The sequence below is a fragment of the Poecilia formosa genome, unplaced genomic scaffold (assembly GCF_000485575.1).
Source record: "Poecilia formosa unplaced genomic scaffold, Poecilia_formosa-5.1.2 Scaffold156, whole genome shotgun sequence".
In the NCBI taxonomy this organism is placed as follows: Eukaryota; Metazoa; Chordata; class Actinopteri; order Cyprinodontiformes; family Poeciliidae; genus Poecilia; species Poecilia formosa.
The window spans coordinates 470,479-479,213 of NW_006800095.1; the positions used below are offsets into that span (position 1 = coordinate 470,479).

The 8,735-nt window shown below is 36.2% G+C and overlaps 1 long non-coding RNA gene across 1 annotated transcript; it reads right to left on the bottom strand.

Moving 5' to 3' along the window:
- Nucleotides 1-211: 211 nt before the first annotated feature.
- Nucleotides 212-1,365, bottom strand: LOC103146328 (uncharacterized). Its single transcript, XR_477116.2, has 2 exons — nucleotides 1,304-1,365; nucleotides 212-726 (listed from the first exon to the last, which is right to left on the bottom strand). It is a non-coding gene; the product is annotated as an uncharacterized LOC103146328 (long non-coding RNA).
- Between the last annotated feature and the right edge of the window lie 7,370 nt (nucleotides 1,366-8,735).

Genomic DNA, 8,735 nt, shown 5'->3' on the forward strand with positions numbered 1-8,735 from the left:
ATCACAAAATCATGGAGAGACTGATCACTTTGGAGAGATGTTAAATGTTATTTATTTTAAGAAATACTTTTGAAATATTAATAAATAGCTGTTTGTTTCAGCATTTTATAAATACAATAGGTTTTATCAATACATTCTGGCACAACTGGCCCTTTAAAAACACTAAGATTTTTGATATGACCCAAAATGAAAATAAGTTTGACACCCCTGATGTAAAACCTCAAGGTACAGAGTTTATTGGATGTTTTAAAAAAACAAACAAAAAAAAACAAACAAACACATTTTAAAATAAAATCAAAGCATAAGTGACTTAAAGAGGTCTGTGTTTTTCACAATCTGAGCATGCCCAGATGTGATTTTGTCATTGCCACCCTCTAAATGAGGAGGGACCAGATGTCAATTTACAAAAACAAACGTTTTGGAGGCTTTTAACTTTATTAATGACCAGACAAAAGTGGTGTGTGACATTTTGAGCCATTAGAAACATGCAGAGGATTTGTCACGAATCCTCTGGATCTCGTCTGTTCCTCTTCTTTTCCACGCTCGCTTCTAGTTGTTTCAAACACTTCATTACTGATGAGATGTGAGGCAATGAATTTTCAAACACATCAGTGACATTTCTTGGCCGGGTCGGTTCGTCTCGGCTCACCAGCATGTTGGAAACAGATGGGAGGAGAAATGCAGGACAATATCTAAACCATCACCAACGCTTCTCTTGTGGCTTGCCTTGAAAAATAAAATAAAATAAAAAACCTACAAAAAAGGAGAAATTCTGCTGCAAATATATGTCTCTTTTTTTAAGTGAAATTTTTCCAGATTTTTCCCCCTTTAATTGTTTGATTTCAATTTTGTCAGTCTATTGACATAATTTCTAAATATTAAATCAGGTGTTATCATTTACATTTTTTTATTAAAATAATTTTATGAACAGCTACTTTTTGCTGTTAAGTAAAAATATTTTGAAATAGCGCTGCTTTTACTGGAGAAAAGTTTTTCCTGGATTAATATTTAATTTGAAGGCTATAAAAGGCTTCTGGACAAAAAGAAAGTATGATTTTTAACGACATAAGATTTGAGGGGCATGTGGGATGGGTCAAGGGTCTACTGTAGGGAGGGCAGTTGCCCCCTTTGCCCACCCCTGTGGATCCGCCTCTGAAAGTTAGAAACTTTCTAGTCTGTACAAATATGTACTCATCATATTCTGAATTTCTTGTTTTCCGTTTTTGTAACAATAAATATCCCCCGTTTTTTTTTTTTTTTTACTGGGAAAGTTTCATAAAAACATGTTTTTGTTTGGATTTACCTCATGAAGGTTATTTAGAGCAGAGTTCTTCAAAGTAGGGGCCACCAGGGGGCGCTAAAGCTGCCTGAAGATGGGGGAAAAAAAAGCAAAAATAAAAAAATGAATAATACTTTTTTTAACCAAAATTTTAATATTTTTTTAATCATAAAATTTAATCTGTTTTCAATCATTGTAGAGTAAAATGACTTATTGAACTGTTATTTGTCATGCTCATATTTCTGATTCATCTAGCTGTTTTGCTCCTAGAAAAGCATGGACAACTAAAATCAGAAAATATGAGGCAGGATTTATGCTAAACCAATGTAATAATTACTGAATAGAGACTAAAGGTTGGTGCTTCTTCACATATTTTGTAGCATTGGCTGTGAGTTTGCTTAAGGAATCCTTGCCCAAAAGCTAATGCCCCTTTTCCATATCTTTTCCAACATATGGGAAAATTTGGGAACCTCTGATTTAGTGAAGTACAAATTGACAATTGACTGAAAACGTCTGGAAACTGGTTGTCCAGAGGATGACAGGGTGACAAAAAAAACAACAAAAAAGCAAAAGCTAATAGTTTCTCTATTGATTGTTATTTTTTGGGGTTTACTGATACTTTTTAGGCACAAGTGTGTTTGCAGGTGCTGTGATTTTGTTTTTGAGAACCAAATCAGATATAGAGCAACAGAGCAATTTGTATGAGCTACACAGACAAACTTTCAGCATTCTTCCTTTCAGAGTCAGACCGCCCAATAGGACCCACACCCTCCTACTTCTTCCCCAGCAGCTCGCCTCCCCCCTTCTGTCTCTGGTTACAGTCACCGGGCTCCAAAAGAAAATGTCACAGAAAAGGAACTTGGACTTCAAAGAGCGACCAATCTGAAGTGGTCCAAGTTAATCGTGTGCATCTGTTTCTCAAAGCTCAGAGACTTCTGACCTGCAGGAGGGCTTAGGCAACAAGCTCCAAACACAAACCGGGAGACTCCTGAAATTATTACCACTTGGTGGCCAAGAGAAAGGAGCTCACTGGTGGAAGCTGTTGATCAAGCCACATGGGAGGAGGAACTCATGTGAAGGGTCTGAGATTTCAGTTTAAGAGGCTGTTTTAAATTTGTTGTCTTGACCTCAATGTTGCGCTGAGGTTACCTCCAATGGGTAACCCAAATCAGTTCAAGATAAATGAAACACTTGGCAACGTTTTTGTACTTTCACTTGGGTCTCAACTGCTTCTAAAAACAGCCCAAGCTCTTTAAAAAGAAACACCCAGAAGTTTTTTCGGCAATAAGTTAATGTTTTTGGTGTCCGTTTCAAAAAGCTCCAGGTAGTTGTCACATTCCAAAGGCACTGTGCTGTTACCTAGCAACTCCAGCAAAGCCCAGCCTGTTACCTAGCAACACAAATAGCGGAACTCAAGCACGATTGGTCAGTGGTCTGACTGAGCTGGAAAAGCAACTTAAATAACAACTCCTGAGGAGCTGCCAAAGTCCAAAAGAAGAATATTGATAACATAAGCACAGTTTAAGCAAATCATACAAAATTTGTCAAAAATTGTTTTTGCAAAAAAAGAAAGAAAATGCAAATGTTACTGATAGTGTCACACATGCTCTTACCTTTCAGGTTCGATTTTCAAGAGACATGAAATAGGAAGATAAATTAGAAAGTTAGTTGCAATCTGAATTAACATGAGTTACAACAACTTTTAATTTCCCTTTAGGATCAATAAAGTAGTTTGAGTTTGAAAATTACTCAAATTTCCAAAAGACAGAGTGGTCACAATTGAGCTGAGTTGCAGTGATTGATCAGGAAAGGAAATACAAAAAGCACTAAGGTGACTGATCAGATTTGAGGAAGAGTTGCAAAGACTGGTGGAAGTTGCAATTCCACGCAAAATTTGTGAATAATGAGTGAATTTAAAGTAATAATTGTGATAGCAAAGTTGCAACTTTCAGGAGGGATTGATTAAACATGGCAGTGGCAGTATTATCCTGTGGGGGACGCTGTCTGTTATCAGAGACAATCTCCGTCAAATCTGACTGAGCTTGGGCTATTTTGCAAAGATGAACAGGCAAAAATTTCAGTTTCCAGATATGAAAAGTTGTTTTTAGCAACTTTCCCTAAAAAGTAGGTTAAGATGTGCTCTGATTTAAAAATGGCGTCAGATGGAGGTCGCACAGATTTGGTGTTTAAAAATCAACCTGCTGCCATGAGGATGAATGTTTCTGATTTGGATCTCCTCCACCCAAGGAGTTGAACAAAGACAAGATTGTTACAAAGAGGTTCCACCGTTTTGTACTCGTAGTGATTTATACGTTTGCACAGCTAACCTAAAGGTAAACACATTAATGCTAATGATGAAGAGAGACCTCGTTAGCTTGACTTTTATCTGATTGCAGCCGAGAAACAGATTTTGGGACCTGAGCTTAGTAATTAAAACACACCTCTAAATCTATACACACACTCACTTAGCACATGTTTTTCCCTGCAGTGTACACACGCCTATGCTAGCTTGGAGAAGCCTGGATGATGAAAAGCTTCCTGGGGCCTGATAACGCTCTCTGTCCACCAATCACAGATACCTTGGCCAGAGACACAAATACTAACCCGCAGTAAATGTGTGCAAAGGTGTTGGGCAACAAAACCAACATCTGAGGAGCTTTAAATGTAAACAGAGAGATGAGGAGTTGGAGGAAAAGAACGCGTCTGCCATGACTCCTGACAGCTTTATGGTCCAGGTGGTCGAGGTCTGTGAAAGGACAGACCGGGCAGAACTATGGTACTGTGCAAAACTCCTAAGTCAGCTCATATTTCTTGTCTTAACAACAGTTATTTTTCCTTTTCAGTCCCAGTGCTGCCCTCCTTAGGTTGAACGTGGCTACTGCAGTTGAATTCTCCTATTGCTTAAAACAGCACAACTTTTCGACAAACGGCACCAGTGACGTGCGGTCAGGGGAAGCAGGTGAGGCTCATCATGGAAAAATAATATAATCATTTATAAAGATATTTTCACCCTGTGGTTTGTACTATAAAGTACCTATTCTTTCATTTAAGTTAACCAAATCTGATTATTTTTTTCTTCAAAATCGCTGAATTTTCGCATTTTCCCATTCAAATGCTTGGAAGCGAAGCAGGTGAGGCAGCAGCGAGCTGAGCCTCACCTGGGATTGCGCAACCTCTCGCTAACTGCACCGGCTACCATTCTATGAGAGCATACTCCTTCTGTCTGTACGTCACCAATAAAATGGTTAAAAACATTTAATGTATGAACTGATTTTCCATAATTTAGCTTATGTATTGAATGTACTGTGTTTTTATTGTCACCAACTGTGTGTGTATCGTGTTTTGTGTGCTGAGGAGCGATCATAAACAGCAGAGAACAGATTCGAGGTGAGGCAGGCAGTTCTTTTGCCTCATCGCTGGGGGCGCTCATGAACCACACATTGTGACTCCACAACAGTAGAGTGAGAGACAGTAACAGCGAGCTAGCCATACAGTAGCTGCGCTGATACAGAGAGCGAGAAAGACGTGGTTTTGAGTTGTACTTTAGCGGTTTCTCCCTTTGCTGTTAAGCACAGCACGAAATTAATAATATCTACATGTCTAAGTTTGATTGCGATAACGGAATTATTCTGCGGCGGCGTCGCGGTTAAGCATCACATGTTAAAGAATAGTCTTTTTGCCCTCCAGCATTGTACGCATGCGCGAAATTTCCTTACGTAAACAATATGCAGGGGTCTAGATTTGCAAATCCGATTATAATTAAATCGGTGCCTCACCAGCTATGAACCTCACCGCACGTCACTGAGAGAAGTGACACTTCATAGTAAAATTACCCCAAAATTGTACACAAGAGTAGCACTACTTCAAAAATATTTTTACTCAAGTAAAAAGTAGCCGATCAAGAAATTACTTGAGAGTAAAAAAGTTTTTGGTATAAAGGCTACTGGTAATTTAATATTTAAAAATTACATCATCATACGGATCAAAATATAAAGTTATATGTCTTTTTTAAAAAGACAAAACCTAAAATATTTCATATAATTACAAAATAAAATCAGGCAAAAAGAAACGTATTTCCAACTTAAATTTTCAAAATAAAACGTATGAAATTTTCTTATTTTGTCTCAAAAATAAGCTAAACATTTATCAGTTTTTTGTAGCAAATTTTCAACTTTCGGAGCTCAGAAATTTATTATTTTTTTCTAGAAAATTTCTAAATTAATCTCAAAATTTCTGAGTTATATTTAGCATTTTTTTTTTTACTTTTAAAGCTCATAAATGTACTTGTTTTTCAATGAATTTTCTGAATTTAATCTGAAATTTTCTTTTTTGGCAAAAATGTACTCTTCCTTTTTTTTCCCCTGCGCCTTCATACTGTTATGCTTTTGCAGGGGAAGCTACACTTTCACTTTTAGCTTTGCAGCATTCCCATAGCATGATGCTGCCACCACCATGCTTCACAGGGGGCTAGGCTCCAAACTGGGTGACAGCCAGTTTTGGTTCCCACACCAAAATTTGTTTATCAACCAGTATGAATACTTTTGGGAGGTAATGTATGAATCATTAAAAGAATAAAGATAAACATGACAAAAGATATATAAACAATTTTAAATGTTCACTTTTATCAGAGTGAGACCTGCACAGTGAAAACAGGAGCTGCAGGTAAAATATATTTTTATCTGTGCTACTAAAGAGGAGAAAAGGAAGTTTAACATGAAAAGATAAAATCCTGAAAGAGTAAAACGAGGATGAAGCAAAGTGACAATGTGAGAGATAAAAAATCCTATAAAGACAGATAAGAAAAGACAGAAGACAGGAAGGGATTAGATGGACAAAAAAAAAGAGTTGGAAGAGGAATGCAGTGAGGTGGAAGGAGTGAAGAGAAATCTGTAAAAGAGATGGAGGAGGAGCTGCAGAAGAAAAATGAAAGAGAAAGAAAGGAAAGTCAAGGGAGAAGATAAAGAACATGAAATAATAGATAGTAAGCTGCAGGGAAAAAAGGAGCAGGAATAATCTGAAAATAAGAAAAGTGAAAAGGAGAAAAGGAATGCAAATTAACAGAACAAATAATATAAGGAAGAGTTGGAAAAGGAATAGGACTCAAGGAAAGGATGAGAATAAAAAGGAACGGAGGAAGGAAAAATGAATAGGATAAAAAAAACTGAAATTAAATCTTTATTTACTTCAAACATGTAGAATGTCGGAGGAAAAAATTAAACAAAAGAACAAAACAAACATATAATAATAATAATAATAATAATAATAAGTACAACTTTCATATCCAGTTCCACAGAAACTAAAGCTTATTAAATTCATAGAAAAGGGTTGAAAAATAACTGAAAATGTAATATTAAAAGAAAACAGGATGGGAAAAGAACAAGAAGACTAAAGCTGAAAACAGAAAAAAGAAGAAAAGATGAAAGATAAAAGAAAGGGAAAGAAAAGAAAAGAGATGGAAATGAGAATAATTCAAAAGGAAGTTGCGCAAAAGGAAAATGATAAACAGTCTGACTAGAGATAACAAAAGCAATATTTTAACTTATTTCCATTCAGACATTCTGCTTTAATTGTGTTTGGCCGCAGAATAAAACTCCCTGCAGGGCTGACCAAAGCACCAGGGTTCTGGAAACAAAAAGAAACAGTGCAGGTGGAAGATAAGATTCAGCGCAGGCAGCGAGGCCCGGACTCCCCGCTGAGGAGTGACGCGATGCTAATCTAGCAACCGGAACATCTGGTCCGGGCCCGAACAATGGCTCCTGCAGGCAGATCGAGATGACTCGATAACCCGAGTCCAGCCACGTGACTCGGCGGGTCAGCGCAATGGCGGCCAACAAAGACGGAGCCTGTCTGCGGGCGAACGCGGGTCGCAGCTAATAAAGCTGGAGGAAAGAGGTCAGAAAGGAGCTCATGTGTTCAGGGTGATGAGTGAAAACACCGGCACATTCCTGAGAGACACTCCCTCTGAAGACGAGCCGCGGATCCAGAGTTAGATAGCTTACAACGGCCTCTGCTGTGGAGGCGGGCAGAGAAACCAAAAATTATAGCACAGCAGCACTTTATTTGAAGGATTGTGAATAAGGTTGACATGACCATGTCATAAACATGACATAACACCTGTCATGAACATGAAGGAGTCTTCCTAAATATTTATGACTGTTGTCATAAAGTGTAGATAATGACACTTTTAATGAAAAGTTGCACTAAAAGTTTCATTAAAAGTCCATTAAAAGTGTAATTATTTATTGAATGACACTTTGTGTTCATATCAGGTGTTATATGACACTGCCATGTCAGTCTTATGCCTTCAAATAAAGTGTTACCAGTCGCTCTGTTCTTAAACTTTTACTCAAGTAAAAAGTAAAAAGTGGCCATCCAAGAAATTACTCAGTTAAGTAATTTGGTAAAAAGTCTACTCAAGTACTGAGTAACTGATCAAATTATAAATCATTTAATATTTAAAAATTACATAATCAGATGGACCAAAATATAAAGTTAAGTGGAAATGTTGGTATATTAAAGACCAAGAGGACAATAATTCATATAAGTAACAAAAAATATTAAGATTTCTTTTTCAAAATCAGTTTCTTTCAATAAAAAAGTGATGAAACTTTAAAACACTGCAGCTGTGTGTCTGTGTCTGGTGAGTTTTTGGTTAAAACAAGTTTGTTGTTCTTAAAATGAAGTCAGAATCCAGAAACTTTACTCAATAATAGAACTTCATGATAAAAATTACTCAAATAAAAGTAACAAGTGGGTCTGTTTAGTGATTTTTTTTAAAAAACAAGCTTGTTCTTCATTCAGTGAAATACTCACAGTTGGTAGTGTATCCACAAACTTTGCTCTAGTTAAAGTAAAAAGTACAGGGTAGTAAAAGTACTCCAAGTACTTTTTTTTTTTTTACAAAACATTACTGAAGTAAATGTAACTAGGGACTACCCACCTCTGCTAGTTACATTTACTTCAGTAGCATTTTGGGAATGAAGTTACTCACAATGGGTTCTTACTTTTAGGAATATTTTTTGTAGTTTTTTTTTTTTTTACTTAATTTTATTATGAAGTATTTCTACTCTTACTTTAATCAAATTTCAGGATTTTCTACATGTTGAATGAAAAACAATCATTAAAGGACCACTTAATTTTATTTTCTGGTCCATCTGATTATTAAATTACTTTTTTACTCTTACTTGAGTAATTTCTTGGACGGGTACTTTTGCTTTTACTTGAGTAAAAATATGTTGAAGTAGTGGTACTCTTGAGTAAATTTTTTAACTACTTGAATTAATTATTTTCATTTTGACCTTTAAAATACCAAATTTTCTACTTGACAAAATTTTTTAAATATGAAATAAATGAGTTCCCTTTTACCAAATACTTTTTCTCTTACTTGAGTAATTTCTTGGACAGTTACATTTTCTTTTATTTGAGTAAAAATATGATGAAGTAGTGCTACTCTTAC